General features: G+C 42.4%; 1 protein-coding gene across 4 annotated transcripts in view; it reads left to right on the forward strand.

Moving 5' to 3' along the window:
• RNF34 (ring finger protein 34) overlaps positions 1-18,879 on the forward strand; it is a 124,716-nt gene that overhangs the window by 34,418 nt on the left and 71,419 nt on the right. For 2 of the 4 annotated variants that reach the window (XM_069214900.1, XM_069214901.1), the window contains exon 2: positions 7,251-7,393. The exons of the other annotated variants lie outside the window; for them this stretch is intronic. The gene's annotated coding sequence lies outside the window, so the exon portion shown is untranslated. The remainder of the gene's footprint in view (positions 1-7,250; positions 7,394-18,879) is intronic. 4 annotated transcript variants of the gene reach the window in all.

Consider the following 18,879-nt stretch of genomic DNA (forward strand, 5'->3'; position numbering starts at 1 on the left):
CCACCATCCTGCTCAAGCTCTCCAAGCTATGCAAGGACGTAGGTGTGGTGCCTTCAGACCTAGAGGGTCTGGAAGCCAGAAGTCGCTTGTCACCCAACCCCCAGCAGCTGCAACCTCCAAGCCTTTCTATTTTGATTCTGCAGGACCACGGTTGTCCAGTTGGAGGGAGAATTCCATATCATCTCCACAACTGGCAGTCCATTACATAGAACGCATGGGTCTTGCAGTTCATTCAGAAGGGTTATGCCCCCTTTCCAATCGAACAGCTGGTGTAGGGTCACATGACTGCTCGAAGAAAAGGTTACAGCTCTCTTGGCCAAGGGAACCCTAGAAAGGGTTCCGTTTACAGGAGTAGGAAGTGGTTGCTATCCCTTCACCCTGTTCCAGACTTACGGACCATCAATCTCTTCCTCAAGAAGAAGAAATTCAGGATGCTCACTTTGGCTCAGGTCTTGTCTGCCCTAGACCAAGGAGACTGGTTGGTAGCGTTGGGCTTGCAATATGTGTATTTCCACATTCCCATCTTACCTGCCCACAGGTGTTACCTGCGGTTCAAGGTAGGCAGTGAGCACTTTCAGTTCATCGTGCTCCCCATTAGCCTCACCAGTGCCCTTCGGGGGTTCACCAAGGTGATGGCGGTGGTCCCAGCTCATCTGCGCACGTTAGGGGTTTCAGTGTTCTCCAACCTTGATGACTGGCTGCTGAAGGCAGGCTCACCCCAGGCTGTTGTCTGCCACCTCCATAACCCAGCGTTTGCTGGGGTTCACTATAAACGTGCCAAAGTCACACCTGACTCCTTCTCAGACACCCCCTTTCATCAGAGCAGTTCTGGACACAGTGCAGTTTTGGGCCTGTTCTCCCGAACAGTGAGTCCTGTATATTCAGGTTATGATACCGATGTTTTGGCTTCTCTCCCTTATAAATCTGAGGCTGCTGGGCCTCATGGTCTCTTGCATCCTGCTGTTGAATCATGCCAGATGGTATATGCAGGCTCTGCAGTGGGACCTGAAGTTCCAGTGGATGCAGTATCAGAGAAATCTCTTGAACATGGTCCAGATCTCTGAAGGAACTGCGAAACACCTGCAGTAGTGGTTAAAGAATTGCAAATGGGAACGAGGCAGTTTATCTCCCTTCCGCAACCAGATTTCACATTAGTGACAGATGCATCACTTCTGGGATGTGGTGGCCATCTGGGAGAGGTGGAGATCAGTGGACTCTAGTCTCCGGCAGAGTCGGGTCTCTACATCAACTTGTTGGAGCTCTGTGTGATTCGGCTAGCATTTGAAAGCATTTCATCACTCTGTCAGGGTCAAGGTAGTGCAGGTGTTCATAGACAACACCACCACAATGTGGTACTGCAACAAGCAGGGCAGTGTGGGGTCGTGGACTCTTTGTCAAGAGGCCCTGCGTCTCTGGACATGGCTGGAACAGCAGGGCATAACCCTAGTGATTCAACATCTGGCAGGTTCTCTGAACACCAGGGCAGACAAACTCAGCCATCCATGCCTAGTGGAGTACGAGTGGTGTCTCCATTCGGATGTTGCAGATGGACTTTTTCAGCAGTGTGGAGAGCCTTGGTTAGATCTGTTCTCCTCCAAAGAGAACACGCAATGTGCGTTAGAGTTTCCAAGGCATCAATCACTCGGCGACGCTTTTTGTCATGAGCGGAGTTCAGGCCTTCTGTACGCATTTTTGCCCATACCACTTCTGCCCAGAGTTCTCAAGCAGAACAGGAACAACCAAACCCAAGTAATTCTTGTTGCTCTGTACTGGGCAGGGAGAGTCTGGTTTCCCAGCTTCTGAAAATGAACATCGATCCTCCGATCAGGATGCCCCTTCAGGAGGATCTTCTGTCGCAGCGGCAGGTGAAGGTCCGCCATCCGAACCTGTTGACTCTATGCCTTCATGCGTGGAGATTGAGCGACGACAGTTGATAACTTTTGACCTTCCGCTTGAAGTCTATAATGTTATTGTGGCAGCCAGGCGTTCCTCCATCAAAACGGTGAAAGTCTGCCATTGGCAAATAACTGTGAAATATTGAACAGAGAAATCAATAGATCCTCTTTCTGCTTCTCTTTCTGATGTTCTTTTTATTATTTTTCTTGCCCAGCAGAAGTCTGCTCTAGGCACTCTTAAGGTCTGTTTGTCTGCTCTTCTGCAGCTGCCTGCCCAACCTTCTTTGTTTAAGTCCCCTATTGTAAACAGGTTTCTTAAAGGTTGTACATATGTTTCCACCTTTGCCCTTCATTATGCCTCAGTGGGACTTGAACCTGGTTCTTACATTCCTGATATGTGCTCCGTTTGAGCCACTTCATAATTGTTCCCTCAGGCTGCTCAACATCAAAACAGCCTTTCTCGTGGCCATAACATCTGCCCGGATGGTGAGTGAGCTGCAGACTTTGTCATCCAAGCCTTCACATCTCACAATGTTTCCTGATAAAGTGGTGGTTCGCACCCGTGCCTCTTTCCTCTCATAGGTGATGACCCCATTTCATTTGGGACAGACTGTCAGGGTGACCACCTTCTTTGCTCCCCCAGACCCCCCTGAGGAAGTGGTGTGCCTCCACCAGCTGGACCCAAAAAGAGTGTTGTTGTTCTACTTTGACGGCACAAAAGAGTTCGGGTGAACAACTAACTCTTTGTGGGATATGTGGGAAAAAAGAAGGGTCAGGCAGTACAGAAACTGACCATTTTGCGCTGGGTTGTTCTCTGTATTAAGATCTGCTATGCCCTGGTGATGAAGCAGCCTCCTGAGGGCTTAAAGGCCTATTCCACCAAAGGAAAAGCTGCAACCACGGCATTGGCATGCAGTGTTCCAGTCCTGGATATTTGTCAGGCAGCAACATGGGCATCACTGAACACATTTAAAAAACTTTACTGCCTATACAGTTGAGTCTGCATAGATGGGCATTTCACCCTTTTGATCCTGCAGGACTTCCTAGTGTAGGAAAATCTGTCCACAGCCCACTGCCATTATGTTATGGGATGGGTATCTATTCAGAGGTAAGGAATCTGCATCTAGAAGTCTCTATCAGATGAACAAGCTAATTACCTTTGGTAGCACATTACTTGGTAGAGACTCTATCTAGCTGCAGATTCCTTACACCTACCCATGCCTCCCCACTCTGTGGACTCATTTACAAGGGTTAATATGATCCCTTTCAGGGCCTTAGTTTGGACACTCAATCATCAGTTCATTTCATGGCTCTACGCTCGTGGCATGGAAAGTCGTGAAGAAGTAACTGGCGTCCAGGCGCCAATATAGGTGACTGCGACCTCTCTTCCGGTGCCGCCGATGCCATGCAGAACCGAACTAAGTGACCCAGTGGCCAACACAGGGGTACTGCTCACACAAAAGTTTCTGGATCCAGTCTGACACAGCTAGATAGTCTATACTAGATAATGGATACCGAAGTAACTTGCTCATATTTACTCAGCTCTAAAAAATTTGCTGAGGAAACCAACGTTCTGGGTTGCTTCGCATTTAGGTTTCTCAGCGACTTTCAAGACCATGAACCACATCATCTTGACTGAAGCAAAAGCTGACACATGATTTGGTGACCAAGGGCCAGATGTACGAAACATTTTTCTAGTCGCAAAGGGGCTGATTCACAGAATCTGCCCCTTTGCGACTAGAAAAATGCTTTTTGGGGTGTACAAAGTCAAGACTGCGATTCAGTAATTTGTTACCGAATCACAGTTTGGGTTTTGGGATTCAGTATTAGGAAGGGGCGTGTCAAGGGCGTCCCTTCGGAATTCCAAATCTAAATGGTATGTATGAATATTTTGTGACGGCGAATGTTAACCCATTCGCAAAAGGGAAGGGGTCCCCATGGGACTTTAACAGCTTACCGTACCTTGAGGCCTGGGAAGGGGATTGAATGTGACACAGAGCAGATAGAAGATGTGAAAGGGAAGAGGTAGCAGGTCAAAGCCTTGTGTGAAAATCAACAGGGAGCTTCTTTCTTTTCTTTTTTCCTGTAATGACGTGCAAATCCAGATTGTGTGTATGTTCTTATCATCAGACTGACAAATGATGTATTATGGAATGTCTTCTCGCTCATCCATGGTTTTGACCATGTGTTGTTGATGATAATGGTTATATTTGTCTGTTGGTTGTTGTCACCAAATGCCAATAAAATTGTTAAATAAAAAATAAAAAAATCCTCTCCGGCTCTCCATCCAGTTTAGTTTTTTCCTTCAAAACATTCTTCATTGGTAACACAGCAATACACCAAAACAGATCTCCTTTGTTAGCATCCACGCTTGTACTTTACCAACATAACAGGTCTTCAGTGGAACATAATCAGTTTCTGATTACTTTTTCCCTCAGTTAGAAAAGCCACATACAGAGATCAGGCCCTCTTCACTGTGGCAGGCAAATTGTGTAATTCCTTTCCAGCAGGCCTATGTGCAGGACCCAATCTACCCCAAGCCTGTATTTTGAATAGTAAGACCCTCCCCTTTTAATTTCATATGTGCCAAGAAAACCAGTAGTGCTCCCTTTTTCTTCCTTCCTTCCTTTTTTTTTCTTTTCTTTTAGGTCTAGCCTACCATCCTAGTGTCAGCTTGGAGTGCTTGCTAACAATTGGATGGCTTTATTGTCACTCATTTGCTTGCTTTTTTATTTGTTACATTGTGTGAGCTTGCCTTCCTCTTCTTATGTTTGTCCCTCCCCAGAACATGGCCTCAGTACTTGTGTCCATCCACGGGTTACTTCTTGATTAAGCACTCTATGAAAGTGCATATGTTTTCCAGCTGCTTCCCTCATGCACTTCTCTATCCCATGCTCTGTGCTCCATGTTGCTTTCTTTCACATGTTTCTCTGCTATCACTCTATATTGTGGTTGGCCTCGTGTGCTTCTCCCCTCCGAGTTGCTTTCTTGCCTATGTGCTTTCCCCTCTCCATGTTTCTCCCTCTCACCCATGTTCTTGTCCCCCCACTGCTTTCTACCTTGCACTCTACCACCTGTGTCATATATTTCTCTTCTTGCCCTTCGTGTTGCTTCCGTCCTCCCGCCCACTGTGTTGCTTCCGTCCTCCCGCCCACTGTGTTGCTTCCCCAACTTGCTTACGAAAAAAATTAATGCGTTTGTGTTGTTTATTTATTTACTCTTCCAGCTCAGCTCGGTAAATAAGAAGTCCCCTTGCAATTTCTGCATGCACCTAAAATTTTGAATTTGACATGACTGCATCATTGATCCCTTTTTTTTTAATGTTTTGTTTTCTTAAAATGTTTGATTTCCTCCCTAATCATGTTCCACAGCATTTCTAAAAACCATTGGCCAAATCAGTAGATCCTAAAGATGAGACGTATTGGCTTTGCCAATGCTTGTTTGGTATTTTGGGTATTTGCTGGTTTATGTTGGCTTCTTGGAACCAAGAAGCTCTGCGTTAGGGTGCTTTCTAAATTTAAACAACTTAAGTGGCCTATTGTTAAAGTTGTCAAAGATGGCTGTTATAATCATAATTTACCTAGGTAGTGTTTGTTCCTAGGTACATTTATTCTGCTGTGTACATGTAACAAAAATCTTCTGTTAAACAGTCCATCAACATGATCATTGTTTCCCAAAAACTGAAATTTGCACAATGCTCAAGAAAATGAGGATTGCCTGTTAGTATGTTTTACCTGATGGTAGGCAACATCACTGTGCTCCACCTGGAATGTGAGAACACGTTTCCTTAGCGGAATGCTTAGCCAAATTATGTTTCCACTACTGGTCCCAAAACCATTTAATAATACGGAGACGTAGTTAGGGAAGGCTGTAGTTAACGTAAACCATTTTTAATGCTGCGTCCACCCCACCACCCAATGTGTAATATTTTAATTGGTCCTCCCAAAACGACAAGCCTTTTTTCCTCGAAGTTGTTCTCTACAAAATTTAATGTTGCAACCAAGTAATTGCTTGTTTGAACTTGTAGTAAAACAGGCATGCCATTACACTTTTCAGTTACAACACTAAATACATGCATGTAAATGTAAAATACACGCAAAGTACAGAAATCAAGTCAAATATGTCAAGTTAGAATGTGGAATAGAGGGACACATGAAATAATTTTCAAGAAGCAGTGTTGTTTTTTACATTTTTTTTTTTTTTTTTTTTAAATAAATCCGACAATTGGAAAAATATCTCCTGCTAGTGTAACATGAAGTCCTAAAATGATTTTGAAATGTTTCTGTTGCTATTCATTTTGATGGTGATTGTTAGTATGGAGTACATCACTATAATAGACTTGTTTGTCCGATTTCTAGTCTATAGTGAATACTAGTGGATGTTGATGATAGCTACTTTCATTTACTTAAATAACAAGAATTGTCGTAAGGCAGTATGTGAATCTCTTGAATGATTGGATAGAAACTACCCATAGAGAAGGGGTCTCTAGAAGCTACTTAAGTTCAATTAAAATTATCCTGAGCTACTAATATTAAGTGTTGTAAAAGTGACCCCATCAGATGGGAAGATATTGGTGACTACAATATACAAGATTGCTACCAGTGATCACTTCAGTTCTTCAGGCACGTTTGACGTAGTAATTCAGAAAAGGCTTTGTCATTGTGCAATGCCTCTACGTGAGTAATACGTAATAGCCACAGCTGCAATGATCCTGGCACCAAGGTAATTATATTAGTTGTTGGTCTCCCCAACACCATATGATTTTTCAGTCCAATATCAAGCATTTAAATATACTTTTGCAAATTGAACTATTTTGCTTCAAAGTTCAGTTTTTCAATTTAAAAAACACATATTTTTGTCTCCAATGCACAATTTTCAATGTTGATTTACATATATTAATTCGACCAAGCAAACTGTTATAATTTAGTAGACTTGGGTGCAAAAAGGGGTTAGCTACTTATAGTTTGCTGGAGAGATACATGGCAGTTCACTAACTACTTGTCGGAGAAGCATGTGATACAGCAAACACTAACGTCAGTAGATAATACAGAATGTAAAGGTAATTGAGGAAAGCATATCATTAGGTTGAGTTATCCAAATCAGATCAAAAATCTGATAATCACCTGAAGTCTCATCACAGGTTTAGGCAGGTGAGGACAACCTCTGTTCTCCCCTTTTTAAATACCCGCCTCAGTACTGAGGGCATAGTTCATCCTCATTGCCAGTTTAACAATCCGAGTAAATTCATGTTTAGGGAATGTGTGTGTGTGTGTGTGTGTGTGTGTGTGTGTGTGTGTGTGTGTTAAACCAACTTTAGCTGAGCTACACCGTTCATCTAATTCTATGTTTGCACAGGGAATCTCTTGTTAGAGATCAAACAGAACAAAATTACCATCCTACGCCAGAGAGCTTGCGGTAGGCAGAGCATATATTGGAAGTGACATGTGTTTGATTCAACGATTTAGATCTGCGTACCAACTCTTCAGAGGAAGACACGGGTAAGTCATTTAAAAAAAAAAAACTTCTATTAGTATGACCAGTTAGACATCAGAGGCTTATACTGTTAAAATCTGTGATAAAGAGAAAATCTGTTTCGTTGATTTGGCACCAGTGAAAGTGCTGCAAGAGACTCTAAAAGTTGTTAGAGATGACCTGCACTATGAAAACTTTCCTGGGGTGCCTTCATCTGCCATGTTGCTTAGCAACAGTACACACAGAATGCGAGTTTCACCTACTTGCTTAAATGCATATGCCATACAAGAAATAATACCCACAGTTTGCTGTTCATTAATGAAGTAATTCAAGTCTGAACAGACAAGGTCTTACCATGACAAAACCTTACAGGACCTAACTGTTCGCCTTTCACCCTCTGAGTGTTGTATTCAGGAATAAGAAACAAGAAAGATACCTGGGTGATGTTGGTATCTTGCATAACTATTGTTTTAATGTAGAAGTAAACCACAACTACACATCTGAAGATTTCATACGGCTGTATGAACGGTTGGTTGACTCTCTGCCATGAACATGTTTTATTTCACTGGTCATGCTAATTCTTGTATTCTTTGCAACTTTTTCGGAGCTGCTGTTATTTTAAAGGGGGACTTTCAATGCAAGTGTCACACATTTGTGACTGTTGAATATTGGTCATAGCTGTTTATGCCCTATTCTCTGGCTACTATCAGTGAGCTAAGTCCTCCATTTTTTTTAAAGACTTAAGTCATTTTTATGGGCGAGCGCAAAGTGCTCTGTCCATGATGTAATATCTCTTTGGGCTTCAAACCACGCCCAGGTCACGTCAGTCACTTTCATTGGTTCCTGGGCTTGCACTTTAAAATCTGCTTGCTTTCATTTATTAAAGACATGCATACATCATGCCTTTTCTGGTGTCTAGCCCACCTACGCAGCACCGGTAAACTACTGAAACCATTCGAGGCTCGATGTTTTCAGCTCGGTTTCTGGACTACTTTATCTGTTTATTTTCCCCGCAGCGCGATCGAGCTGATGCAATACATAGCGCGATTGCGCTCTGTTTTTACGTTTTCAATTTCAGCGCGTTTGCGCTTTTTTTTTTTTCTTTTCATTTGTGTTAAGAAAAGTCCGGTTAGGAGTTTACAACGCAAATAGCTCTAACTCGAGCAAATACGAGCCCCCTTACATTGAAAATGCTTGTTTTTCTTCTGCTGTCATCATCTGAACAGCAGATTGGTGACCAGTTTATCTCGTCTATAGCTTGATGATGCCCGCCAGACTGACAAAAATGTATTCATTTGTAATACCTTCCCATTGTCGGTTCCATCGTTATTCTTGAAACTGTGTGTTTATTTTTACCTTTGTGCTTTTCGCTGTTGTTGCACCCACAAAAGCAATTCCGACTGGGCTGCCTGCAGTCTGTGTTTGTTTGCCATTGTATTACTTTTTGAAAACGTTAGTATACGATTATTCCAGAAGTTTTGTTTAAATCGACTGTCTTGATTTTTGGGCAGGCGATTAGTTTTTTTCTTGGTTATATTCATAAATAGTTTATCCGTTCCGATGCCCCAACACTGTATTTTTTTTTTTCTACGCCAGCTTTCTTAAAATGTAAATTCATACGTCACATTTTTCTTGTTTTATTCTGCTCATCTGGATCTCTCTTTAATGTCTGATATCTTGATGTTTAAAGTGCCTATTAGTGATAACTGTGTAATCTACAACAGTTTTTCAAGACCATTTCTTGTTTTAAGTGGAGCTTTGTGCAGCTCCAGTGTATGAACATTAAACCGAGCCCTGAGAAGACCGTCAAACAAAAAAAGGGAGCACACTGCCTCACACTCCAGCATAAAATAGCCCCAATGCATCATGGTAAATGCAGTCATTTGATTTAAAGATAGAATTTTTTTTTTCAAAAAGTCTTTCACCTTAAGTAGGTGCAGCAAGTGCCGTATCTCTGGACACGTGTTTCTGGCTTTCGGCCGTCATCAGCAGAGAGAAAATATATCTGAAGGGGTTGCTTGAAATGCCGCCGAACGTCTTCACAGGTTTTTGTACCACTCAGTAGGTGAACAGGTGCATCACCAGAGCTCGTCAGCTCGTAGGCCCTGAGAAGACCTTAGTTACAAGAAATGTGTAGATGCGGATTTATGTTCCGCTCACTGGGGAAGAGACGGACAGTAGTTATAAAATCACATGCAGAGTTTTTGTGCATTTGAATAGTATGCTCTGCCTGTCTTCCACACGAACTGTGGTATCTTGACTGGGCCAACAGCTTGAGTCCGGACTGGTCCGATGGGCCTTCTTTTGTGGAAGATTGAATGATGATGATGATGTGAATGCTCCAGGCTCAGTGTCCGCTGAGGCTGGACTGCCTTTGTGGACACAACAGCTTCCACGCAGTCCAGAAGAATTAGCTGATGGTGATACTGGAGATTGAATTCATTGTCTACCTACCAAGTATTATACCATGAACCCTATGTATTTTCCTACGTTTAGCACTCAATGCCCTTTTATCAATATGAATAACTATATGATCATTTAATTTGCTAAATAATTTGGTGACCACTATCTTGCACTGTCATCCTCTATTATTGCATGATCAGTAGCTTTGGGACTAAGGCATGCATTCAGACGTTCAGGAGCTGCTGGAATACTTCTTGGAAGTGTACTCTTCATGATGCTCTTATGGAGATCCGACTTTTTGTTCCAGTATATCAGAATGGCAACAGAGTCTGACTTTTTGGCATGTAACAACCACTAACACTTGGTCTCAGCAGAGGCACTTCATTTCCAGGTTTAATTTACTTGTACAACATGTCGCGCTCTACTAAGTTTATCCGTCTCCCTGTTAAGTCCATGCAGGGAGTATGCCCATTGTGCACTCTATGGCCAACTTTACCCACTGACCATGTAAGCAATACAACGAACTGGTGCTGTTTCTCTAATGCTCATTTTATACGTGTGGTCCGCAGTTTTGATAATGGCTGATTTTTGGCATCACTTCGCACTTTTTAAAGTCTTTTCCCCAAAAGCACTTATTGTGGTAAGGCTGAAGCAAAGCAGCAAGAACTTTAAACAAGCGTGTGCCTTCGTAATTACTGCCTTTTATTAAGGCCTAATAGCAGCATTATGGTTAATGTAGTCCTTGCGCCATTGATGTTTACTGCTAACTCAGGAGCTGCGTTTGGTATTTGTAACTGTATTCCTACATGTAAACATTTTTTAGTTGGTTTGTTTTTAGGCCATGATTGTTTCTTTTAAATGCCTTCTAGACTTCTACGTGCAATATAAGTTGTAAAACTGAAGGCGTATAGCAGTAAACATGCATTGTATTGGCTTGTACATACATGTGTGTTCATGCTTTTTAAATACATTTGATTTTGTAAACTTTGATATGGGCCTGTTTTTGATGATGATGAAATACCAGGTTTTGTTCTGATGGTGGTGGGTACTCTTTATAACTTAGCTGAGGCAGAAGAGTGTCATGAAAATACCCTAACATTACAAGCACGTTTTATAGTCGAAGGGACAGGGAAGAATATTTAATTTTATGTGAGTTGCCTGGACAGTGACACTTTGCTGATGCACGTTCTCTAATGGAACATCTCCCCTTTGCATGGGGTGGCTACAGAGGACGAAAGTAATGCAATGCTGCCTGGTCATTGATTTGAACAAGCATGAACATAAAGTGCAACCGAATCATCCTTTAATGGTTAAAGGAGTGTGGAGTTCTCCGAGGCCAGCTGCACTGGAAGTTTCTTGTGTAATTTCCACAAAATACTTGTTGTCCTGTGCACCTTTTAGAGTCCTTCTATGTCTGTTCCCAACATGGCTGCTTCCTAAATGTCCACATGCATAAACTCCTCATACCTCTTAATCTGTACTGATATATGTTTCTCTATACTGCTGAGTAGCTCTCAAACATGGTATCACCATATACTTCCGCTGCCTGCGTTGCTTCACCATGACCAGCGTGGTCATTTCTCTGCCTTCCATTGAGGATTACACACCCGATCTCTGAAAAATGTTATGGCTAGCACGTAGTTAATAAATCAATCCGCTTAAAAGCAGTGTTCAGCAAGTGTTGTCATCTAATGCATTTCCCTTGGTCACTTCAGAAAGCGTTCTTTAGACCTGAGAAATTGGGTGGAAGCTTTATGACGTGCTTCTCTGAAGCTCTCGGATGTTTTTTTCCAGGTGCTTTCCTGAACTGTGTGGGCTTTTTCTTAACCAAAGATTTTCTTTCCTCATCGTGGTGCCACCATGATCTCCTTCACCCCCTTCTACCAAGAGGTAGTCCAACCCATCAGTCACACAAGTGTTTCATCACACACCATGAAATAATACACCCAACCATATTAGATGAAATGCGCTAATACACTTACCAAGCAAACCAATACACACACACACACATCACATTAAGATACATGACATTACACACGCCGTCACACACAACTTCATGTAACACACCAGCAAACAAGCTCACAGCTCATCAACACATATACACCATCACACACAAGCATCTTGACAAACACCATCTCTCACGCATACTTGCACACACACACACACACACATATATATAACAGAAAGCTTGTGCTGCTGCATGTGCCAGTACTGTTTGTGTATGTGATAGAAGCTTTCGCTCGCACTCGCTGGCCTAGTTCAATGAATGTATCATGAAGCATGCTCTTCTGGTGTTCGTACTGAATCTGTTCCGTGCGAGTGAGGGCGGATTCTACCTCGGCCACAAATGTTGACTCCGTGCTGTGTAAGTGAGCTGCTATGCACCACTCCTGCTGTTTGGGTTGCACCTGTTTTGTGAGTGGGGAAGAAGAGGCACGTTTGTCTCCTGTCCTGGACTTGTCTTTGCCCTTAGTAATGGGGACACAGCTGCTTCCAGTTTTGTATATGCTGTGTGTTAGTGAAGGTTCATTAAGAAAATCACAATTCAAAAGTCAAAAATATTGGTTGTCATTGCTTATTCAAAATCCTCCAAAGCTGGTCAGAAACTTGCCATAGTTGATTATATCTTTGCAGTTCTCATTAACCAAACACATCTTTGTACGAACCCAGAACGTGATTATGTAATATGTTTTTCACGTACACCTCCAGTCTACTCTATTCTTCAGCCACGCACTCCAGCATCATGCATGCAGGCTTCAGCTTATACCTGATTGGCCCGAACATAAAGTTCGGCCTCCAATTAACCATACATGAACAATCCGCAAGACAACACTATTGGTAGAAGTACACTGTATTAATGTCCAGTAACTTAATATTTCAGGTTTGATACAGCCAAGCCGATTATCACAGTGTGTCTGAAAGTTTATAATATATTATATTATTGAATTTCTAGACCCCTGCGGCGAAAGGCCGTCCTGGCGCTAAAAGTGAAGACACTTACAGAATAGGACGAGGAAACGGATCGGATAGGAGCGCCTCCTTGTCAGTATTATCTCCGCTCTATCCATTTAGCAACTCCCGGTCTTAAAAAAACATACATTTTACGCCTTTCTTAACTGAAGGAGAGAGTGAGAGACAGTCTGATTATAGTTGACGCTTATTCCATAATAAGGCCGCTCTCACCGAGAAGGCTTTGCCTTTAATATTTTTTAATATTTAATATTTTAAAGGAATAGTAATAGGTGTTTTGGATACCTTTTTCATAATATTTATAAGACGAGGCTTCACAAGAGATCGCTTCGTAGCGAAGGCGCTGCCCTTTGCAGTCGCGCACATAGCATCCCCAGTAAGCGCATTATTGAGTTGGTAATTATTCAGTTGCCCTTCGGAGTGAATATTTGTTTTCCCCTGCTGGGAATGATGTTTGGAAGATTTCGAAATGATTGTCGGGAGCATTAACTAGCTTGAAACCTCTGCTTGTCTTCACTAGTATTGATCAAGAGAGGTAGAGAGTTTCCCAAAGTGTTCTTCATTGCATAGAAAGATCTCCCTGACGAGCATTGGCAAAGCCATTAGGTCTCAGCTTTTCCAGCCTTTTGGCTGCTGAGCAGCATCGGCAAAAGGAAAGGAAGTATTGGCAAAGCTTATAAGTCTGACCTCTGCAAGAGCTATTGACTTTTCCAGTGTGTTATAGCCATGTTATACACCAGCGTGGCTACTATTCAGCATGGATAAAAGTTAGTGGCATAAAGGAGAGAATGGCTTAGAGTGTTGTGGAGTGTAATCGTGTTTTGGAATGCCCTGGAGGCAGTCGAGTGGTGTAGAGTGGAAGGGGTTGTAGTGGAGTAGAGTGTTGTAGAGTGGGGTAGAGCAGAGGGACATGGAGTGGAGTAAAGTAACATGGAATGACATAGATTAGAGTGGCATAGAGTGGATTGGATTGCCATAGAGTGGAATGGCATAGAGTGTTGTAGAGTGGAGTGACGTAGAATGTCATGGAGTGGCACGAGGAGGAAAGGAAGAAATCATTTGATTGTAGACTGCTAAAGCCAGCTGAAAACCAGACGTAAAATACAGAATTGTCATGAGAATATGTTTGCTGACCTGACAAGTGATCCAATGGCACAGTGAATGGGAATTTAGAATGGGAGGATTTGTGGGATTGGAAGGAGCTAAGCCTTATAAACTGGGTATTGTACTGCACTGTTTCTGTTCCTGGTTGCCAATGAATAGAAATACAGGTGTGACGTGTTCACTTCTGTCAGCCCAGTCAAAACTCTCACTACTACAGCCTTCCGAAACTGATTCCTGTAAAGCATAGAAAAAACATTCTTACCATTGTCATGTGGCTGAACAATACTGTGATGGCTGTAGGGGGCAAAGGAAAAAATCAGTCAAGGTGCCATTCTGGGTCTTTTCAGCGGTAGATGTAAAAATCAATAATTGTGTCACACTATGGACTGAAAGAATCCCCGATCTAAAAATCAAAAATTCTTGCTCCAAGGTTAAGCTTGCTGTGTAGGAGTAGCTATCAATTTATTAACAATAAAGAGGGAAAACACACAAAATATCTGAATTCCCCAATCGGTGGGGAGCAGGGGTTGAACCACTACAGCCCCTCAGTGCATGTCAGACTCCCAAAGCAAAGATTAAGAACTAGAAAATGAAACGTTTTTTAATTGAGTTCAATTTTCCCTTTTTATATGGTATTGAAAAACACTGACATCCGCCCCTACCAGTACTAAGCAGCAATAACATTTTAGAACGGTAGAGTAAGCAGGAGATCAGCAGCAAAAGAGGCCTTGCAACAAGTTATAGTATGCAATATAAAGGTAGAAACAGCTTTCTAAATGTTGGATAGTGGAAAATTGGAGGTGTCGGCCAAAATCACCTACTCCAACATAGCATCCCTATTTCTACAGTCCTGTCCACCCAGCAGCCAGCTGTGAAAATCCCTGTGGAAACCATAAATTTTTAAGTCTTGACTCACCAACACCTGCCAAAAAAATCTCTTGGCTGTTGCAACCTAATGAAGGAAATTTCTCAAGTTTAGCTTATTCAGCAATGCAGAAATAGGAGTTGTAACTCCTCAAATGAGATAACCCTAAAATGATCCCACCACACAAGTGCTGACTTTACAAGTCTCTGCTTTTTCATTGGTCTTTGTCAAGGCCTGCTTGATTCCTGTCACCTTCACGGTTCAATCCTCAAATGTAGTCTTTAGTACTTATAATTGAGGAGCCAGCTTGGTTGGATTTCTCATTTAATCTCTTGTGCATGGAGGTCATGCACCACATTATTACCTTCTTCCCCTTCAAGAGTAGTAGACCACCCCTAAATGTAAGCCACTATGCGGTTAAGCTAACACACTGTCTTTTTTCAAACCATAAAAGAAGCAGGCATTTTTCAGACCAGAAACTGGGCTTCCCTATGCAACAAAAAGAATGGCACATTTTTAAAAAAAAAGATATGTTATCATTGTTTTTACCTGTCGCAGAAGTTGTCCTGTATTGCCCGGTTGCTCCCTGCAATTCAGCTCAAAACTTTGCTCCAACTTTCTTGGGGTCCTTCAGTCCACAGACTTAAACTTGGAGTTTCCCTGCTGCTTCTGATTGTGTTTGCGACTTTGGGACAGAATGTTATTCTTAGTAGAGCTTGCTAATTATGCTTGGGTCTACTTTGGGCCGTTTAGGAGTACCAGACATCTACATATGGGTTCCATTTCATAGCAGTTGGCTGCTTCTGAGTGTGTGTGTATGTGTTAGGCCTTGGAGACGGCTTTTTATACTTAGTAGAGCTTACTAATTATGCACTGGTCCACTTTGTGGAGTTGAGGAGTACCAGCCATCTGAGTATAGGTTCCATTTTTATAGCAGTTGGATGCTTTAAATTGTGTGTGTGTGTGTGTGTGTGTGTGTTTGTGCGGCCTTAGGATGACATTTTATACTTAGTGGATCTTGCTAATTATGAGATGGGAGCATTTTAGGAAGTTGAGAAGTACCAGCCCTGTGCATATGGGTTGCATTTAATAGCAGTCTTGATTCAATTATGAATTTGTCTAGACATTTCTAAAAAAAACAAACAAAAAAACCCACCTTTTTTAAGTCAAATATCCATGATAATACAGATGGGATTAGGGAGACAGTGAGGATCATAGGGGGTTTTGTTTGTGTATTTGCCCAAGCCTCTCATTGAGGAAGCCCTCCAGTTGTCTCATTAAGATTTCATGACGGCGGCGGTCTGAACATGCCCTGGCTTGCCTTGTTAGAGACTCACCCCAGAGAGTGTTGCAATTTTGCCTGTGACCAGCCCTACCACGTGGTAGAACATGAGCATGTGACTAGCACGTGACCAGGGTGATGTTACAACACATGCGACCCTAGACGGTTACTTGACCCCCAAGAAAGTGGCATTACTCCTGGGGGAAGAGTCCCCAGGGGCCTGGAAGTCCCAGTAACTGAAGTGGCGTCCCTTGAGGAGGGTGGGACAATTGTCACTTTTTGTATGATGGCAGAAGGTATCCCTCCTTACTACTGCTATGAAAGGATACCCAATAGGGGACGTGCCCACCAGTGTTTTGCATTGTTTCTAGACCATAACAAGCATTGACAAACACAGTTGGCCTTGCCTTTGGTGACTGTTAGCTCTACCAGTATTTTTAGCCATGCTGCAAAAAAAAAAAAAAAAACAAAGCTTTTAATACAGTCAGCCGCAAAATTTTGTAGGCACCTTAACTATTTATAGCTACAAAATGACACCTGTTATGTTTTTTTCTTTTAAGTAACGGATGTGTCTTGGATTAGTAACTAAAAAATTAAAAAACATGCAAATCCCAGTTTTTTCATTAAAGCTGATGGGGAGGAAACAATGAAACAACAAGAGTGGAAGCAAAAATGGGAGCCCAGGTGTAGGTTGGTTTTCAAAACAGCAGAGGAAGCAACATGAGGTGCGGGTAGAGGGCGGAAGCAGCATGGGGACGAGGGGCGGAAGCAGCATGGGGACGAGGGGCAGAATCAACATGGGGCATGTGTGAGAGAATCAAATGGGCAAAAGACAGCAATTTGAAGCTGGTGGGGGCAAATCACGCAGGCAAGAAGGAAAAGTGGGAGGAGTGGGGGAGAAGCGCATTGGCGAGAGAGGAACACAGCGTGGGGGAGAATCGCAGGAGGGAGCTAGCAGGAAAACGCATGCACTCTCTTAAAGTGCTTACACCAAAATAAAACGCCTGAAAAAGCAAGCAGTGAAAGAACATAATCATATGTCCATGTTCCAGGGCGGAAACAAACACAAGAAGAGGAAGGAAAACCATCACAGCTAACAAATTAGAGGCAAGCAAATGAGTGACAATACAGCCAACCAATGGTAAGCAGTGAGCAGCGTCTAAGCGTACCGTAAAAGAACAGTATGTCTCCCAAAAGACCTAAAAATGGGGAAAAAATGTGTCCATCCACCAAGGTCTTGTTTTTCCATCGCCAAAACACCTCTGTAAAGACCTATAACTTGAGAGGTCTTAGAGTTTTAGATTTAATCATTTTAAATTGTACCTGCTTCATAATAAGCCCTCTAGGTGAATATGCTGAACAGGTGTTTTTATATTTGTGTGTGTGTGTTCATAGAATTCATAAACGTGTGCTAAAAGTGATGTTTCCTATTTGTGTAACCTCTAAAGTATTTCTGAAAGTTATAAAGCTGCATCAATAGTAGGACATGTATATGTGGGTGATCAGGCCACTCATATATTTTCATATTGCCCATAATGGTGCAATTAACCCCTTCGCTGCCAGGCCTTTTCCCCCTCCTGTGCAGAGCCTTATTTTGGCTATTTGGGGCAGTTCGCGCTTAGGCCCTCATAACCTTTTTTTCACATAAGCTACCCACGCCAAATTTGCGTCCTTTTTTTCCAACATCCTAGGGATTCTAGAGGTACCCAGACTTTGTGGGTTCCCCTGAAGGAGGCCAAGAAATTAGCCAAAATACAGTGAAAATTTCGTTTTTTTTTTTAAAAATGGGGAAAAAGGGGCTGCAGAAGAAGGCTTGTGGTTTCTTCCCTGAAAATGGCATCAACAAAGGGTTTGTGGTGCTACAATCACCAGCTTTCAGGAACAGGCAGACCTGAATCAGAAAACCCAATTTTCCAACACAATTTTGCAGTTTTACTGGGACATACCCCATTTTTACGATTTTTTTTTTTTTTTTTTTGGTGCTTTCAGGCTACTTCTAGTCAGTGACAGAAATGGGCATGAAACCAATGCTGGATCCCAGAAACCGAAACATTTCTGAAAAGTAGACACAATTCTGAATTCAGTAAGGGGTAATTTGTGTAGATCCTACAAGGGTTTCCTACAGAAAATAACAACTGAAAAAAAATATATATTGAAATTGAGGTGAAAAAATCTGCAATGTTTCTCTACGTTTTACTCCGTAACTTTTTCCTGCAATGTCAGATGTTTTAAAGCAATATACCGTTACGTCTGCTGGACTCTTCTGGTTGTGGGGATATATAGGGCTTGTAGGTTCATCAAGAACTCTAGGTACCCAGAGCCAATAAATGACCTGCACCCTGCCTTGGGTTTTCATTCTATACCGGGTATACAGCAATTCATTTGCTGAAATATAAAGAGTAAAAAATAGCTATCAAGAAAACCTTTGTATTCCCAAAATGGGCACAAGATAAGGTGTTGAGGAGCAGTGTTTATTTGCACATCTCTGAATTCCGGGGTGCCCATACTAGCATGTGAATTACAGGGCATTTCTCAAATAGACGTCTTTTTTACACACTCTCTTATATTTGGAAGGAAAAAATGTAGAGAAAGACAAGGGGCAATAACATTTGTTTTGCTATTCTATGTTCTCCCAAGTCTCCCGATAAAAATGATACCTCACTTGTGTGGGTAGGCCTAGCGCCCGCGACAGGAAATGCCCCAAAACACAATGTGGACACATCCCATTTTTTGACAGAAAACAGAGGTGTTTTTTGCAAAGTGCCTACCTGTAGATTTTGGCCCCTAGCTCAGCCGGCACCTAGGGAAACCTACCAAACCAGCACATTTTTGAAAACTAGAGACCTAGGGGAATCCAAGATGGGATGACTTGTGGGGCTCTGACCAGG

This window comes from Pleurodeles waltl, chromosome 11, assembly GCF_031143425.1.
Source record: "Pleurodeles waltl isolate 20211129_DDA chromosome 11, aPleWal1.hap1.20221129, whole genome shotgun sequence".
NCBI lineage: Eukaryota > Metazoa > Chordata > Amphibia > Caudata > Salamandridae > Pleurodeles > Pleurodeles waltl.